Source organism: Dermochelys coriacea, chromosome 5 (assembly GCF_009764565.3).
Source record: "Dermochelys coriacea isolate rDerCor1 chromosome 5, rDerCor1.pri.v4, whole genome shotgun sequence".
NCBI classification, from domain to species: domain Eukaryota; kingdom Metazoa; phylum Chordata; order Testudines; family Dermochelyidae; genus Dermochelys; species Dermochelys coriacea.
Genome location: NC_050072.1, coordinates 14,681,020 through 14,700,927, shown reverse-complemented (window position 1 = coordinate 14,700,927; position 19,908 = coordinate 14,681,020). Strand labels below are relative to the sequence as shown.

The 19,908-nt window shown below is 42.1% G+C and overlaps 1 protein-coding gene across 1 annotated transcript in view; it reads left to right on the top strand.

Moving 5' to 3' along the window:
• The window catches only part of ZBTB7C (zinc finger and BTB domain containing 7C), a 296,499-nt gene that overhangs the window by 44,007 nt on the left and 232,584 nt on the right, over positions 1-19,908 (top strand). The gene's annotated exons all lie outside the window — the stretch shown is intronic.

The window sequence follows — 19,908 nt, the reverse complement described above, 5'->3', positions numbered from 1 at the left end:
TTGGCCCTCTGGCAGAGTCACAAAGTCAAATGAACCCCTTGCGGGGTAATAAAGAGTCCAGTAAATTAACTGTCTATTTGCCCTTACTAGAGACTTCAGCTCCAGCTCTGGGCCCTTTATATTCAGCCCTTTGTTTGGACTCTTAAATAAACCCTGTCCCCTTTTTGGGGTTTATGCCACTGTGCCTGGTAGGGGAACCTGGGGCCACCAACTACTCTGAGTTCCAACCCAGCGACTCTACACAGCCGCCATGCACTGTTCAACTTCAGTTTCTTCCTTGGGCCTCTCCCTACCTGGCCCCTTTTCGCTTCACCCATATCTCAGGTCTTCTCTTCCTGCAAACCGTCTGTGCAAAAATTACATTGGAGAAGAAAACAACTAGAGCCTCCCCTGGGATAGTGCTTAGGGTGTGCTATAGACCACCGGAATCTAATTTGGATATGGATAGAGCCCTCTTTAATGTTTTTAATGAAGTAAATACTAATGGAAATTGTGTGATCATGGGAGACTTTAATTTTCCAGATATAGACTGGAGGACCAGTGCTAGTAATACTAATAGGGCTCAGATTTTCCTATATGGGATAGCTGATGGATTCCTTCATCGAGTAGGTGCTGAACCGACTAGAGGGGATGCCATTTTAGATTTGGTTTTGGTGAGCAGTGAGGACCTCCATAGAAGAAATGCTTGTAGGGGACGATCTTGGTTCAAGCGATCATGAGCTAATTCAGTTCAAGCTGAACGGAAGGATTAATAAAAATAAATCTGCAACTAGGGTTTTTGATTTCAAAAGGGCTGAATTAAGTTAGGGAAGTGGATTGGACTGAAGAATTTATGGATCTAAAGGCAGAGGAGGCCTGGGATTACTTTAAATCAAAGCTGCAGAAGCTATTGGAAGCCTGGATCCCAAGAAAGGGGAAAAAATTCATAGGCAGGAGTTGTAGACCAAGCTGGATGAGCAAGCATCTCAGAGAGGTGATTAAGAAAAAGCAGAAAGCATACAGGGAGTGGAAGATGGGAGGGATCTGCAAAGAAAGCTACCTTATTGAGGTCAGAACATGTAGGGATAAAGTGAGAAAGGCTAAAAGTCAAGTAGAGTTGGACCTTGCAAAGGGAATTAAAACCAATAGTAAAAAGTTCTATAGCCATATAAATAAGAAGAAAACAAAGAAAGAAGAAGTGGGACCGCTAAACACTGAGGATGGAGTGGAGGTCAAGGATAATCTAGGCATGGCCCACAATCTAAACAAATACTTTGCCTCACTCTTTAAGGCTAAAGAGGATCTTAGGGATAATGGTAGCATGACAAATGGGAATGAGGATATGGAAGCAGATATTACCATATCTGAGATAGAAGCGAAACTCGAATAGTTTAGTGGGACTAAATCGGGGGGCCCAGATAATCTTCATCCAAGAATATTAAAGGAATTGGGACCTGAAATTGCAAGCCCATTAGCAAGAATTTTTAATGACTCTGTAAACTCAGGGGTTGTACCATATGATTGGAGAATTGCTAACATAGTTCCTATTTTTAAGAAAGGAAAAAAAAGTGATCCGGGTAACTACAGGCCTGTTAATTTGACATCTGTAGTATGCAAGGTCTTGGAAAAAAATTTGAAGGAGAAAGTAGTTAAGGACATTGAGGTCAATGGTAAATGGGACAAAATACAACATGGTTTTACAAAAGGTAGATCGTGCCAAACCAACCTGATCATCTTCTTTGAGAAAGTAACAGATTTTTTAGATAAAGGAAACACAGTGGATCTAATTTACCTAGATTGAAAGATGAACTGTCAGGCTGGAGGGAGGTTACCAGTGGAGTTCCTCAAGGATCAGTTTTGGGACCAATCTTATTTAATCTTTTTATTACTGACCTTGGCACAAAAAGTGGGAGTGTGCTAATAAAGTTTGCAGATGATACAAAGCTGGGAGGTATTGCCAATTTAGAGAAGGATTGGGATATCATACAGGAAGATTTGGATGACCTTGTAAACTGGTAATAGTAATAGGATGAAATTTAATAGTGAGAAGTATAAGGTTATGCATGTAGGGATCAATAAGAATTTTAGTTATAAGCTGGGGACGCATCAATTAGAAGTAATGGAGGAGGAGGACCTTGGAGTATTGGTTGATCAAAGGGTGACTATGAGCCGCCATGTGATATGGCTGTGAAAAAGGCTAATGAGGTTTTGGGATGCATTAGGAGATGTATTTCCAGTAGAGATAAGGAGGTTTTAGTACCGTTATACAAGGCACTGATGAGACCGCACCTAGAATACTGTGTGCAGTTCTGGTCTCCCCTGTTTAAAAAGGATGAATTCAAACTGGAGAAGGTACAGAGAAGGGCTTCTAGGATGATCCGAGGAATGGAAAACTTGTCTTATGAAAGGAGACTCGAGGAGCTTGGCTTGTTTAGCCTAACTAAAAGAAGGTTGAGCAGAGAGATGATTGCTCTCTATAAATATATCAGAGGGATAAATACCGGAGAGGGAGAGGAATTATTTAAGCTCAGTACCAATGTGGACACAAGAACAAATGGATATAAACTGATCATTAGGAAGTTTAGACTTGAAATTAGATGAAGGTTTTTAACCATCAGAGGAGTGAAGTTTTGGAAGGGAAGCAGGGGGGGGGGGCAAAAGATCTATCTGGCTTCAAGATTAAACTCGATAAGTTTATGGAGGAGATGGTATGATGAGATAACATGATTTTGGTAATTAATTGATCTTTAAATATTCATGGTAAATAGGCCCAATGGCCTGTGATGGGATGTTACATGGGGTGGGATCTGAGTTACTACAGAAAATTCTTTCCTGGGTATCTGGCTGGTGAATCTTGCCCATATGCTCAGGGTTTAGCTGATCACCATATTTGGGGTCGGGAAGGAATTTTCCTCCAGGGCAGATTGGAAGAGGCCCTGGAGTTTTTTTGCCTTCCTCTGTAGCATGGGACATGGGTAACTTGCTGAAGGATTCTCTGCTCCTTGAAGTCTTTAAACCACGATTTGAGGACTTCAATAGCTCAGACATAGGTGAGAGGTTTTTCGCAGGAGTGAGATTCTGTGGCCTGCATAGTGCAGGAGGTCGGACTAGATGATCATAATTGTCCCTTCTGACCTTAGTATCTATGAAACCTAACTAAGCAAATGTAGCCAGAAACAGACTCTGGCTATCCTGTAAGCTCCTAAGGCCAGAGAGGAGCACCCCACCTTACCCCTCTGGCGCCAGCCAGGGACTGACCTGCTCGGGCCCTGCAGCACCTTTTAGCTGAGCCTATTGGGCTCTGATTGGCTGCTTCTGAGAGGCTTGTAGGCAGGCCTGCAGAATCCACCCTTTTTGTTTCCTGGGACAGGGTGTAGTAGGACCTGGGACCTCCAGGAGCCGCAAAGGCCAGCTATACCCCTCACAGAGAGATACAGGGCTGGATCCATACAGACTCTGCAATAGCTTCTGCCATCATAGACAGTAGTAGTGGGTCTTGGTGTTCCAGAACCCACCAGGGGATGCAGTTGCAGTGGCTGCACTCTGGCTTGTACCAGAGAGGAGGAAGTAGCTGCAATCACCCTTGCACCAAAGGGGCAGTTACTGCCCTCAAAATGAGTGACTCAGGCCAGGTCGGTTGTGCAGGCAGAGCTCTGAGTCAGGCCTCCCTGCAGCAGCCTCTACCTGTGCCTCAGTGGTAGGAGTTACAACTGTGCCCTCTCAGAGAAAACCCTGAAAGTAGTAAGCAGAGGCCCTGTGTGTGGCTGATCTTGGGGGAAGCAGGGAAGAGTACAGGGCTGTTATCCTCTAGGTGTAGGGTGAACATGACTGAACAGGACTGAACTGGAAGTAGGTAAAGAGTAGGTTGAGCACTTGGAGAAGAACAGTAATATTACCTAGCTTCTCATCGGTTGATCCTGTTGTTGAGGTTGGGGGAGACTAGCTCAGGTGGGCAGAAAGCCCAGGTGCAGCTAGCCCAGGTGGGCAGAACGGGGAAAAAAAAATCCCAAGAACAATAGAGTTTGGAGAGAACATGGGATGCTGGGATGAGCAAAAAGGAGAGCCCCGGAGAAGTGCTGGATTGTGGGATCTCAGGATGCCAAGGTGAGCTGGGTTGAGACAAAATGGTCATGGAAATATGGCATTTGCCTTTATAAAAACAGAATGCATCAGCCTGCCCTGCTAGCTTAGTACTGCTTATTGTTACCATATTAGTGTTCTGAGTCATCATAATGAGGGCTACCAACCCTCCAGCGTCGTCCTGGAGTCTCCAGGGATTAAAGATTAACTTTAATTAAAGACTGTCATGTGATGAAACCCCCAGGAATACATCCAGCCACAATTGGCAACCCTAATAATACTAGTAATGCAGCCTTACCATCTTGTTTTAGGCAAGCAGCTTGTTTTGGCAACCGTTGTGGCGGAGCAGGTTCTGTGTCTGGGCTGCTGGTAGATTTTCATGGCTGTGACAAGAACAATGCTGGACAAATGGGAACTTAGAGTGGATTGTTGAGTTGATGGGGGGAGAAGCAACAAGCAGGCGATGGTGGGAGAAAACAGAATGAAGGAATGAAACTGCAAGTGCAGGGGGAGGGATGAAGGGAGTTGGGATATTTTAGGTTTAAAAGGTGAATGTTGTGGGCCAGCTCCTGGCCTCAGCTGAGGCTGACTTGCTGATCTTAAGCAGCACAAATCAGTTGGGAAACCTATCCAGCCAGCTACCTGGGGATTCCCCTGCCCTAGCTCATTGGGTACGAGATCTGGCAAAGGAAAAGGGCATGTGAACATGGTGCCTTTATGCCTGGTTGATTCCTAGGTGCTGCAAGAACCCCCTCAGGTCCATTGGCAGCTGGCGTAAGATAAGTCAGCCCTGAGAGTGCTCTGTGTTGTGTTGGAGACCAGGGCAAATGCTTATACTGGTCATGGGATTGGGGCGTGACCAAGGTGGTTTAATGCCCCCTTTGCTGCTCATGTCTCATGGACTTGCCCTGAGCGCACCCAGTTTGTGGATGGGGTAGGGGATTGGGCCTTTGTCTTAAATCTTATTGGTGACGTAACACAGAAAAGCAAGGCATGATAAAAAACCAGTCACTCAAGTTACGCAAAGGCCCACGATCGTTTGTAATAACATAAGAACATATTTAAACCACGTTTTGGGTATGTCTTCACTGCAGAGTTAACCCAGGGATTGGCACCTGGGTCTGAGTAGCCAGGTTAGCCTAGCCACACTGCAAAGCCCTACTGGAGTTACGGTGTCCTCACTAAAAGAAAAGGAGTACTTGTGGCACCTTAAAGTTTTTTCCACCAAATGCATCTGATGAAGTGAGCTGTAGCTCTCTGTTGGGCCAGCTAGCCTGGCTTTAAAGTACCAGCAAACTTTGGTGAGAGAGTTTTGTGTGTGGACAGTAGCTGAGTTAGGGGTAGCACTTGAGTATGAGCCCAAGTTAACTCTGCAATGAAATTATTCCCTACAAGACAAGTCACCTTAAACTCACAAGCCTCAACAGGAACCATGCCAGGTTCTTTACTGTACATCGCTTGGCACTAGACTCCTGTCTTAATAACTGTAAAGATCAGGGTTGCCAAGGTCTTTCTGTTGCTATAGTGAGATTAGATAGCACAGGGCTTCTGAATTCCGCCTTCTCCTATGCTGAGGAAAACACAATCAGTTTGCTTTGCTTCACCAATAAGATTTTCCCAAGCAGCGACTCCTAACTGCACCCGAAATTCATACTACATGCCTTTCTCTCTCTTAATATTAAAAAAAATTACTTATAAAGGCATTTTCCCCTTGAATCAATTTAAAATTCTCTCAGGCTGAAATGGGTTTACAGCTACAAATTGTGAAGTTAAAATATGTATTTATCTTCATATACATGTCAGTCCAGCAAAATGCTTCCTATCTGGGTAATCAGTGAGTGCTGTGTTAGTCCAATCAGCAGGCTGCTCTTGGACACAGCTTTGCCTTTCAAGTATGGGCGTGATGCGGTGATGATTTATGAAATGAATTTGAGTGCTTTGAATCTGGTGAGACTGCTGAGGGGAATTGCTATTGAAATTAAGAGCTGGAGGTGTTGCAGCAGAAAATCGGGACACAGTTCTTATTTTACGACATTGCCAGCTGTTTGTTGTCTATTGCACATCATCAATAGCAATTTATAGCATCTGGCCCAAGGATCAGTCAAGAGTAAGACAGTTTTGTTTTAATTTTCATGGTGGCTCTGATTACTGTCCCCTTTGTGTATTTAATAGTAAATTAAGGTGAGGTTCCCCAAATGCAGGATCATGTTGGGTAAGAGGAAATTTTTTTCCCTGTTGGTGTTTGAGATGTTCTTTACAAAGTAACGAGATTGAACTCTATGTGACCTGGTAATAAGTGGAGTGAGGCCCATCCATCCCCACTTCATTGACTGCAGAGGACCCACTGTGTTTCTGCTGCGTGTGTGCAGGGGGAGGATATTTGCATGATGTCTCTGTTCAGTGTGTGGGGCTTCAGTTCTGGACACACCATGGATCCCAGCTCTGCAGGGATGTCCTTGCATCTTTGCTTAGTGTGCCTTGGGGGAAGAACAAGGGCTGGTGTAATGCATCTGGTCTCCATTGCTCCCCAGGGAGAAGAGAAACAATGGGGGCTACTCAGGGCTGCAGTAGTGTCTTCAGGCTGGCTCCACTCCTGGTTTGTGGCCCAAAGAAATAGGATTCCTTCCTCAAGAGCTTGTGGAGGATCCCCCTATGCAAAGCCCAACTAGTCAGGCTTGGTAAAGTGGGTATGGGAGGATTTGCCTGGAAGATAGAGGTCTCTTTAGTGGTTCTAACAAGAAGCATTGCTTTGGGTTTGGCAGTTTCCCCATGTCATATGAGGCATAGAAGTGGACTAACGGAGAAACACATTCTTGAAATGTTCACTTTAGAGTTGGGATGCTGATCTAAAGACTTAATTCTCTGACTCGGGTGGAAGGAGCCCGAGAAGTTTGTCACCAAAAATGTTCCGTATTCACTGAGCAGAGGGAGATGTGTTGGTGAGGCACAAACTAAACACTGAGATAAAGACATCACCATTATTTAAGACACTGGCTCTCAACCTTTCCAGACTGCTGTACCCTTATTATGAATCTGATTTGTCTTGTGTACTCCCAAGTTTCACCTCACTAAATGCTACTTGTTTACAAAATCAGACCTAAAAATACAAAAGTGTCATAGCACACTATTACTCAAAAATTGCTTACTTTATCTTTTTACCATATCATTATAAAATAAATCAATTGGAATATAAATCTTGTATTTACATTTCAGTGTGTATTCTATAGAGCAGTATAAACAAGTCATTGTGACATTTTAGTTTGTACTGACTTCATAGTGCTCTTTATATAGCCTGTTGTAAAACTAGGCAAATATCTAGATGAGTTGATGTACCTCCTGGGAGACCTCTGTGTACCTCCTGGGGTATGCATACCGCTGGTTGAGAAGCAATGATTTAAGAGACTGATTCAGGGCTGTTCCTTAGCTAGCGTAAATGATCCAACAGAGCTTACACCTGCAAAGGATCGACTCCCGAGTTTTTATGTTAGAGAGCCCATTCACACTAATGCCATAGACATAGATCCACATAATCATGAGTGCAAAAGCTAGATTAAACATTGCATATGATACAGCCAAGACTATTCCAGTCTCATTCACAATATCACCTACTTTGGGCTCTCAAGACTGTCAATAAAATGGAGCTCCTTGCTGGTGCGCACTTGCATAAAGTGCTTTGGGGTCTGGAGGCGAAGACGTGCCAGACATTCAGCACATTTCACAGGTGGAAAAATGGAGACACAGAGAAGCTGAGCGACTTGACTTTGTAGCATACCAGTTGATCTGTAAGCCAAAAGACCTGGCTTCAAACCTATTCAATAGATAGACATATCCTTAGAGATTATTGAAAAATGGAGTTTTTTCCTATGAAAAGTTTCAGGTTTTGGTGGAAATTTGAGTACTGAAATATTTTGGCTGAAAACTGAAAACTATTTTGACTGGCAGAAATACTGCCCTGATGCATCATAGGAATTGTAGTTTCATTGCTTCCAGCTCCCATTCTCTTCTATAAGGTGAGCTCCCTGATCTGATTACATCTCCCATAGAATCATATTAATATGGGGCTGGAAGGGACTTGGGAGGTCATCTAGACCATCCTGCTGAAGAAGGGAGGTGGTATATCATGGGAGATGTAGTCTGACTGGGGAGACTGTCCCATAAAGGAGAATGGGAACATGAGGCGACAGAACTACAACTCCTATGAAGCACCATGGCAGCTGTTATAAAGAGGACAGTGTTTAGTTGCTCTCCATCTCCATGAAGGTAGGACAAGAAATAATGAGCTGAGCTTAATCTGCAGCAAAAGAGATGTAGGTGAGATTAGCAAAAACTTTCTAACTATAAGTGTAGCTAAGCACTGGAATAAGCTTCCAAGGGAGGTTGTGTAAATCCCATCACAGAACTTTATAGGGATGGGTTGGACAAACGTCTGTCAGGGATGGTATAGGTTTATTTAGTTCTGCCTCGGCACAAGGAGCTGGACTTGATGAACTCTTGAGGTCCCTTCCAGCCCTATATTTCTATGGTTCTGTTATTTCCAAATCAAATTGTACAGTATCTGTTTTCAAGAGTTTGTTTCTTCAACAAAAAATTCCAAAATTTCAATGCAAAACATATTTTTACACATACACAAGAACTGTTTTAGTTGAAAATCCAATTTTCCATCAAAAAACAGTTTTGACAGAAATATTTCAACCATTCCTATTTATTCTGCATTTGACACTTGTCATCTCTGTGGCTATATTTAATCTCTTTGCCTCAGTAACCCCTTCTATAAAATGGGGCTGTACTTCTGCGTTGACCTTTGTTGACATGAGATTATCACAGATTTTTTCTTGCATATTGAAAGGGTTTTATTGTAGCCACTCTGCATTAGATGCATGGCTGCTGGACCACAGAATCCATATAAACACAGATCCCAACCTTATCCTTGATCTCACCACTACTTTTCTCAGTGCCGCCTTCCTGACTCATAGTCACTTCAGGTGGAGCTCTAAACGCACTATGTTAACATATTTTTTGTTGGAACTGTCATGACTTAATCTTATCATTTGGTGGCAACGGCTAAATGGCACTAAGTATGTTAAACAATTATGGCTTGCGTGAGCTCTATTAAAAGGTTAAGTTCTGTTGGTAAATGTCATGCCCAGGAAGTCCAATTAAAGCGGATATTTATGCAATTGCACTCTGATCCCAAATGATTATTTAAGAAGCGATCGGGGGTCTGTTCCTTCTCCCACTAAAGTCCAGCTATTTTGGTAGCAGTAAGATTAGGCCCCAGACATGTTGATTTTTCAGATTTCTGGGGATTTTTATGAGATTCTTCCCTGTCCTTTTTCTACAGCTGGTTTCCACTGTTCCCTTTTGCATTGCAGCTGTCATAACAAATGTACTTGGATTAAGAGAACATGGAACTTTTGAGGAAGCAGTTTTTACTTACACACATTTAAGTCCAAAGAGAAAAGCTTAGTTAAATATTCCCTAGGAGGAGGCGCATGATCTAGGTACTACCCCTGTCACTGTAGTATCTGAACACTTCACAGCCATTAATGGACTCTGTTCTCACAACCAACACCCCACAAGGGAGGGAAATATTAGCTCTGCTTTGAGTGAGGAGCAGCTGAAGCACCATGTACAATAAGAGCAACATTTTCCAAAGTGCCTAAATCCCATTTGGAAAAGTGACAAAGGGCCAGATTTAAAAATGGATGTAGGTGCCTAAAGATGCAGATAGGTCCCTATTAGGAGCAGTGGTGAGAAAGAATGAGGTGACAAAGAGGAGGCCAATACCAGATCCCTGATGGGAATGGGAAGAAGAGTAGAGAAAATTGAGTCCAACTCCAACCAGTGGAGCAATCCCGTAGAGAGTTTTCAAAGCAAGGAGAACAGTTCATAACTGGATTGTGAAATGAATGGAGCAAGTGATTGGATTGTAGTAAGAATCAGGCTAGGAGACCTTAATCTTGTTTACAATTGATAACCTGCTCTATTATACTAAATATAAGTGTGGTACATTATGCATTTTTCTTACTATTTGGGAGGGTTGATTTATGGTGTTTACAGGCATATTTGTTTTGAACTGTTAATACCCTAAATGAAACTCTTAGGAATCTTTTAAAGCCTTCCATCCTCACCCTGGCATGATGAAGTTGTTTATTACACAGCTCACAGAGCACTGCAAACAGTTGGAGCACTTGATTGTTTTAATGTTCAAATGTTATTAACCACATCCTACAACATGTCAAGCTTCTGCTGGTTGTTAAACTAATGTTATACTTCATAATGAGCACTAACATCAGGAGGCCTACATTATGCATGGCCACTAATGCTTTCACCTTGTTACTTTGGTGTACAGGAAAGTCACTGATGGAGATTTAGGGGGCCAGTAGCATCCGTGAAACCCTGACGTGAAGAGCAGAATTTGGCTTTTTGGGATCCTCTAAGTTTAGGAAGGCAGCAGTAAAGCTTCAGCCCTGTGGATCCTAGCTATCCAAATTCCGGATTTCATAAAGAACCAATATCTTCTTAAAATTATTTGTGTGTATTTTTAATCCTTTGAGACTTTGAGCAGAGCCTATGTTACATTGTTACTTCCTCTGAGCTAGAGTTTAACTAGCCTTTGTGTGCTTTAGCTTGTTCTAGTTGCTGAGAGGAAATATAGAACAATTTCTGAGTTTAGTTTTCTGTGCTGAACCGGACTTCTAGCTCAGCTGAGCTCTTCTGTAATGACAGACAATTGGAATTTAAGATCCCAGAAATTCCAGGCGCGCGCGCGCGCACACACTCTCTCTCTCTCTCTCTGTGTAATTATCAAAGCTCCTCTGACAGTTTACACCAGCTGAGGCTCTAACCTAGGATATTGGTGCAAGTTTGGAGCCCTGCACTACTTTTATACTGGACCTTAAACTGGGGTGCTTCAGCCTTAACAGTGGAGCATCTACCACTGCTCTTGTAGCAAGAGAAATCTTGATTGCAGCAGAAAGAGCAGCTAAGGCTGCACATTTCGGTCACAGTACACATGCAAAATGCCCTAGGGTTTCTAGTAAACGTATTCTCAACACCTTTCTGCTTTATACAGAGCCGGATCACTTCTCTGCTCTTCAAAAACAACTTTCCATAGGACTGAGTATAGGAGTGGGAGTGCTGAGAGCCATTGAACCAAACTGCAAATCCTGTTAGATAAATAAAGGGGGGAATAATTCCCTTTGATGGACAGCCTGCCAGTTAGCTGTAAAATTCCTCTTGGTAGCTGTTCTTTACCCTTGCCTTACCTGTAAAGGGTTAAAAAGTCCCCCACCTAAAGAAAAGAAAGGAAAAAAGTGGGCACCTGACCAAAAGAGCCAGTGGGGAAGCTAGATTTTTTTAAAATGGGGAAAGAGACTTTTCCCTTTGTCTGTTGTTCTCTGGACTGCAGGGAAGGAGTAGTAATGCTATAAGCAGAAATGCTGTGTAAAGTTTGAACCAGGAATGAGAAAATATTTTCCATACCTAGAAGGAATAATTTGGATAGGGAATGTTTAGTTAGATGCTATTAGGTTTATTTCTTATTTCGGCTTGTGAATCTCCTCTGTGCTAACCCCTGATGCTTTTGTTTGCTTGTAACCTTTAAGCTGACCCCCCAAGAAGCTAGTTTGGGTGCTTAATTTTTGGAATTGCTCCTTTAAAAATCTAGCAAGTGCCTAAGTTCCAGATGTATTTTCTTTCTTTTTGTTTTAATAAAGTTTACTTTTTTTTTAAGAACCGGATTGGATTTTTGGTGTCCTAAGAGGTATGTGCATGTTGTTTGGTTAGCTGATTGCCACAGCTAATCTTTGTTTTCTTTTTCAGCTCTTTCCCCGAGGGGGAGTGAAAGGGCTTGAGGGTATCCCACAGGGAGGAATTCCTAAGTGCTCCTTCCTGGGTTCAAAGGGGTTTTTTTGCATTTGGGTGGTGGCAGTATTTACCAAGCCAAGGTCAGAGAGAAGCTGTAACCGTGGGAGTTTAATACAAGCCTGTAACAGTGGGAGTTTAATTTTTTAAATCCTTGCAGGCCCCCACTTCCTGCACTCGGAGTGATAGAATGGGGATTCAGCCTTGACACCTGTATATGATGGAAACCCTTTCAAGCCAGTTCTAGCACCTATCACTGTAAAGCTTAGAAACTACTGTTTTGAGAACATTAAAAGGACATAGATATAGTTAAAAACCCCTCCACCTGATCACTGGATGTATTGTCTGTCTAATTTAGAATGTACGCTTCTTGGGACAAGGACCATGTCTTTCTGTTTTGTATAGGAGCAAGCAGGCTGATGATGATCATCTGATGACAATTTGAGTACACTGACAATATTACGGTGCCAGAGTGAAAAAGCACTAATTCCTGCCTGCACAAGCCCATGGAGATGTTAAAGTGTGTCAGTGTGAATGTGACGATGAAACAAGGTGATGTCAGAGTTAACCTGTGGAGACTGTGGTACAGTGTCAAGACAAAACCGTGTCAGTGCAGCTCTTTGGAGACTGGAGTGGGAGGACATTGTAACATCTGATGTGAAGCAGTGTCAAGAAAGTTCTACAACAGCAATGAAACAATCACCGTCCCTTCCCATTCTCCCAGCAAAAGAAATCTCATATATATACTATATTTCAGCCACAGTATATTGAAGGCATAAATATGGAATAGCAAAGACATTTCCACAGCCCACTAGCAAATGGTAAATCCCACTGGGATACGTTCATTATGGAAGGAGCTAGAAGCAAATGGTTTTGTGCACTCCTCTGCAGTACATTTTTGATCCTGCTTACCTCTGTAAACAACCCCCAGGGATGGGTGATATTTGCTTTGGCTCTTCCTATTGTAACTGTCCCAAACCTGATGTAACTTGATGCAGTGGGCCTGTACTTCATTTCCCAGTATCTGTGTGTGTGTGCCAGAAGTGTACTTGACAATGTAGTTTGCACAAGGGTAATCCCATCAGTGCAGAACCTAGTGTCATGTTGTTTTGTACTTGATCTCACCCATAGCAGTGGTGCCTGATGACCATTTCTCCTGTGAGCACTCCTATACTCAGTCCTATGGAAAGTTGTTTTTGAAGAGCAGAGAAGTGATTCTGCTCTGTGTGAAGCAGAAATGTGTTGAGAATATGTTTACTAGAAACCCTAGGGCATTTTGCATGTGTACTGTGACCGAAATGTGCAGCCTTAGCGGCTCTTTCTGCTGCAATCAAGATCTCTCTTGCTACAAGAGCAGTGGTAGATGCCGCACTGTTAAGGCTGAAGCTAGTTCCCCTTTACAGGCGTGACTGACTTCCCGTTGAGGCCGAAAGGCTGCCACTGATTTTAACAGCCATTAGATCAGGTCCTAGAAGCCACATTTTCAAACCACTTCTACCTTGCACCAATGAGAAACCAGTCATCTTGAATCTTTGCATGCGGCGTCTTATCCCATAGGTAGAGGCTTTCCGGGAAATTCTGATAAAAATCGGACTTTGAGTTTTGAATTTATGGTGCTCCGAAAATGCAGCTGTAGTCTGCTTTTTAAAAATTAAAACCAAACCCATGATTCTAATGCTCAGATCATGTCTTCAGAGCAGGGTGGATTGATTTAAATTATGATTTAAGTGAAAAGTCTCAATTTTAATCATTGATATGAATCAACTTTTCCATTTGTACTTCAGTTATTTTCAAAGGATAGGTGCATTCTCATTGATTGACATAATCATTAAATTTTTTGGTTTACAACTAAATAGAGACTTTATGCTAAATTTGGTACATCTTTTTGCTACCTGGGAGGGTATACTGTAACTATATTGCTTAAATAAATGTATATAGCTTAATATTTTCAGATTCTTGTCTGTTAATTGTAAATTTTGGTATGCTAGAAAATGGTGAGTGATATATTGCTTATTTACTAGATAATTGGCTTTTTGCTCATGATTTGTGTCAAATTTCCTTAGGATGGTAAGTGGAATTTAATTAAACACAAAACAGCATATAATTTTTAATTTTATTAAACTAAACAAGCCCTTAATGCAGTACATGACCTATTGTGCCATATTTATAAAGCTTGACCTCAAAAGTTAGATTATCTCTTTTTCCCCTGATTCTGTCATTATCTGGAAAAGCAGCCTTTAACTCGAGTTTTGATAGAGATTCATGGATTCAGCATATTTTTAAGAGATTTTTTGAAGAGATTATAGTAAATTTAGGATTTAATGTATTTCATATTTAAATTCAGATTTCATTTTAAACAGGTTTATTTTTAAAAAGAAAACTAACAAAACAAAAAAAATCAGATTTTATTTTGCTGGCTGTGCTGGAAGACCTATTACAGTAGTTTTTGGAGAGTTAATAGGAAGGGAGATTAAAAAGCTATGAAAACTTGATGCGTATAAAGAGCAGCACCTGTGGTGTAAATGTTCATGAATATGAACTGATCTTCTGGCACCAGCTGCTGGACTGAGGCGGGAGGAAAGCAGGGGGAAATGTGGCAGGGCAGGAGTCCAAGATGGGGCATGGGGAAAGGGCAGGAAACCAGGAGGGACATGTATTGGAGGGGGTAGCATGAGGCTTCCTGGTCTTGAAATGGGGGCAAGGGGTAGAAGAGAGGACTTTAGAGGAGATAGGAAGAGGGGACACCAGAAGGATAGCAGAAACTGGTGGGAGGAGTGAAGAGACTGCAGGAATTCCAGGTGTACAGAGGAGGGGAAGCACAGAGAGGAGATGGAAGGAGGGAGCAGGGAACTGGGGAAGACCTAAGTACATTGTTACAGTTGGCATGTGGAAACCCAGAGGGGACAGGGAAAGGCAGAGTGCTTAATACTTCTGCTTTGAAGGCATAATTATTTACTAACGTACTAAAACCTGCTTTGGCAGCTTTTCAGAAGCTCACAGAGCAGGGCTGTCCTCCTTCAGGCCTTTTGCACTAATCAGCCTCACATTTTGTTGATCATTTAAACAACAAACCAACCCAGGGAATTTCATAAACGAGAAACTTTGTTACAAAGAGTTAATACTCACGGTTGGAGGCAGTGTGGCCTAGTGGGTCAAGTATTGGACTGGATGGATCTGTCATTGACCTTCTGTGTGACCTTGGGCAAATCACTTCACCTCTGTCTCTCCCACTTTGTCTTGTCTGCTTTCCTGGTCAGTGCAGGGACTGCTTTTCACAATTTGTTTGTACCGGGCATAGCACAATGGAGCCTCAATCTTGGATGGGCCACTGGGCATTACTGTATTACAGACAATTAATAATGTTTTTCAGTAGAGTCCAGCTAATGCCCAAAACCAATAGGACACTTTTTTTGTTGTTTGTTGCAAAAATTCTGTGCCACTTGAAAGATTTAAATGTCCGGAAGCCACCTCTGCCATATAATCCTTCGTCACCCATTCAGCCCATCCAGTGTACACTTCCCACCCAAATGTCAATATTTCCTCTTAAGAACCTTTGCAAAAAGTATATGCAAAGGGCAAAATAACAAATTGCTGGGGTTTTATCATCTTCTTGTCCTTAGCCAAAGGATCATAGAAGTTTGTTGTTTTGACCTTTGCATCTATTTTTGCAAATTTTTTTGGGAGTTAATGAGAAATTTGGCTGGGTTGTATAAATCAGCTGGAGTGAAATAAAGTGCTGAGGGACTATATGTAGGCTTGGGAGAATTAAATTTTTTTCTTTTATCATTTTGATGGATTATCTGTGTTTTTAAGCATTTTTCCCCCCAATTTTATCAACTTAAATTTTCACAGCTGTGCAAAGTTAAGGAGGATGAAACTGTCTGGCAGTCAGATAATAATTAAAGGCAATAGATGTTGAGATTCAAAGAGTTAAAGTTTAATAACTATTAAAACACAAATGATCAACATCACATATCAAAACATACAAAGTAAAGTTAACTCAAACTCTTAAGTTCTCAAGCAGTGTTTTTCTTACTTTGCCTATCTGTAACTTTTGATTATTATTGATGGAAATATTTTTTCGTTGGTCTTTGTGTGTACAGTGAAATAGACATTCACCAATTAAAAAAAACTAATCCTTTCAACTCTAATTATATGGCAACGGGGGACTAGCTGGATCTCTTATTGTAGCAGGCAGGCAGTGTTCTCCTGTTAACATGAACTGTTGTCAAGTGGTTTTGATTCTGCTAGGAGATGTTAATATGATCCTGCTGTGACTCACTGGTGCAAGAGGTTTGTAATTCTGCCTGCATATAAGGGAGATGGGAATGGTGCTTTAGAGTGCAGGGAGGATCTAGGGTGTGGGCTGAGCAGTCATGAGGGAGGAGACCCCGGAGCCGCCAAGTCTGGGGCAAGGTTTGAGCTGAATTTTCTTGATTTCTGTTAATAGACACAAATGCCAGGAAGGGTTGAGTTTTCACTGCATAGTAGATGAACTATGTTTAAGAGCCTGGTGGGAAAGGCTCAGACTCAGAAAGGGGGATAATTTTATTTTTTCTTTTTAAACCTAATGCTGTTGTTGCTATTGCTAGTTTTCTGCATCTGCAACATTCACCTCTTTTTAGTGAGCAAGGTGGTCTTTTTAACACACTGGACTGGAATTTAAAGTATGTGTTCAATTCGTGACTCTGGCACAAACTTTTTATGTGACCTTGGTACTTAGGCCCTGGTCCTGCAAACTCTTGGGCACATGCTTGACTTTAACCACCTGAGTAGCTCCATGTGGGACTGCTCATATGCTTAAAGTTAAGTATGTGCACAAATATTTGCAGACTTGGGGTCTTGGTTTCTTTGCCCTTACTTCCCTATCTGTAAAATGGAAATAGCAGTTTCTGTGTCTGTTATAAGAAAAGGGGTACTTGTGGCACCTTAGAGACTAACAAATTTATTAGAGCATAAGCTTTCGTGAGCTACAGCTCACTTCATCGGATGCATCCGAAAGCTAGCTCACGAAAGCTTATGCTCTAATAAATTTGTTAGTCTCTAAGGTGCCACAAGTACCCCTTTTTCTTTTTGCGAATACAGACTAACACGGCTGCTACTCTGAAATGTGTCTGTTATGTCTATTTTTGCTCATTTGTTCTTTCATTATTGGGATATATGACTACTTTGTAAATTATTGATTGATTTCAGGTCTTGCAGTTTTCATAGACAGAAACATTCACAATCCAAAGAAAGTCAGAGCTTCTGCTACGGGGCTTTGACAAAGTGCAACAGGCAAATGACCAAACGGAGAGTGGGGAAGAACAAGGTAACTGCAAAAACAAACGCGTTTGTATAAACTAGTAGTAACAGTGCTCTGAGGAGTCAAAAGTGAATCTCAGAAAACAAAATAATAATTCTAACTCAGAAGTGTGTGGGAACTGCTGAGATGTGGTGCATCTGCAAGGGGAACCAACAAGCCTATATACCCCTTCATCGAGGGGCACCAAGCTTTCTGTCATAGGGGTCTGAAATAGCCCTCACCAGCAAAATACTCAAGGATGTGCTTAACTTTAAATCTGTGAGTAGTCCAGTTGGTTTCATCTGGATCTGGGCCCTGAATCAGGTCCTTGTGAATCACCATGGTAGCAGAGCTCCAGTGCACTGTGGTGTTGCTGGAAATGCCAAGAGGCCATGAGAGCCTTGTTTTAGACAGTTGCTTATTTTCATTTTTAATAAAAAGAAATACACTTTAATTGAAAGAATGAGCCAGCACTACTCTCTCCACACACCCTTTCCAGTTCTTCCCCTCCTTTACGTTTCCTCCTCCCATCTCCTGTTTCCTTCTTCCCACCAGAATCCACTCCCTGTTAAATAACTCACCCTGTCCCATTTTTAGGCTTATGGTATATACATTCGCATGGATCCAAGAGTCTCCATTTAAAAATGTTACAGTGGCTGAAAATATTCATTAAAGCAACAGATGTTACTAGCCCAGGAGGTTGGTTGGAGTACTAGAGAAGGGGCTTAAGCAGCGGTATGCAGAAGGGGAGCTATGGGGAACTCCTTGTAAAAACTTTGTTACGCAGGTGAAATGCAGACTGGGATGATTTTCATGTCTCTGATGGATTTCCCCCTCCCTGCCTTTTCCTTCCATGATCTTCCATGGGGACATGGGGTTTGTCTCTCACTAAGGGAACCATTTTTTCTTTCTTTTTTTTTTTTTGTGAGTAACCTGTTAAAATGCCCTCCGCACATCCCTTGGTGTTAGTCACTCTTGAAAGTGATCCAGATTCTACTCTCAGTTACAAGGGCACAACTCCCATTGACTTCAAGAGGCGCTTCACCATTTATGGTAACCAAGGCGTATCCAGGGGTTTTATCACTTATTCCAAGCATAATTCCCAGGTAGTTCAGTCTCATGTCAGACTTCAAAACAAGATGTTTATCCGCCTTCATGCTGCCGGATTATGACTTGTAGTAAAAACAGTGTGCATAGATCTCTCTCCTCTCACCCAGCTGCTATATGACAGTCCTGTTGTATACACATAGTACATGGGAAGAAAAAGGTGCACAAGAAGCCACATGGTAGGGAAAAGAAATGCCAAGTGAACCAAAAGATGAATGTTATGCTGATAGCTAGTTCTCACTGAGATAAATCACTAGGCCAATTTGTAACCATAATTAAAGACATGTGGCCTATGTGACATTTGAGTTGTGTTGCAAAGTATGGGTCTCTGTATGGAATAATGTAAAGTGTATACAACAAGATCCTGCCAGTCAGTGGAGGAAATATTGCTTCTCTGGAGACTGAATTGAATAATGTGGCTTATAAGACATGGTGTATACTGGCCTGAAAACATTTCCTCTGAATGTGAAACCATATTGCAGTGTAGAAGAAGCAAGTGCAGATATGTTCTTGTCAGAGGAGAAAGGAGAGGAAAGCAACTCGCGTTCTCTTTAATATACATGCGCACACACATGTTAGAGCTGCTTGGGAAATGGGCGGGGGAAATAGTTGTTGAATTAGGAGATCTATGAAGCCAGGATTCTCTCCTTTGTTTTTGTACAGCACCTTGCACAATGGGATCCTTATCCTGCTTGGGGATTTGAGGAGCTGCTATAATACAAATACATTATTGCTATTAATTATTGTCTTGTGCAAGTATTTCACTGTAGAGTTCCATTTTTGCTTAAAATTTAGACTGTGAAACTAGTCAGTGAAGTCCAGAGAGAGAATAATGGTTTAGGGCTAGGTTCTGATGTCCATCACCCCAAGGTATTTGAAATAATAACCCCTTCAAAGTCAGTGGTGAGTTGCTATTAGTTGGAATTGTGCAATTACAAGAGAGACTCAGTTCTGAGATAGCTGAGTAACTCTATGGCAGTCATTGGAGATACTCCATATTTACAGCATGTACCTGGGATCTGGATCTGGCCCAAAGGATGGGAACTGGCCCAAAGTTCTGGCCTCCAAGTCTGCTTGTCCACCAAACTGCCAACTTACTTCCCCTTTGTAATAAACTGGCCCACAACCCCTGAGATCATTCTTGAAGAGATGCAGAGCAGTTGCTTGATATATGGACAATAAGTTATAATCAGTTCCCAGTATTGTGTGAAATATGGGGTGCATGCGCATGCATGATGTTTTTGGCTGGTGAAAAGTGATTTTAAATGTCCTTGTTTCCTGTTTCACTTTTCTTAAGCGAGTGGAGTGCATCCAATGTTGGCATGGACACAGGATTCAAGGACACTGCCTGCTCCCAAGTGAACAAGGGACTGACTTCAGCTTCATTTCCCCCATGACAAAGGTTGTAAGAGAGGGGGAAGCATGCCTTTTGGAAGGTTGGCCTCCCCAGCGGGGGAGAAGGGTGGGGAGAAGGAAAGGCTGAACTCCCAATCTCTACGAGCTTTTGGTTTCCTTTCTGCATGTTAACTTAGTTTGCTTCCAGGTGACAAACACTATGCCTAGAGGAAAATACCTTGCTGCCTGTGTGTCTT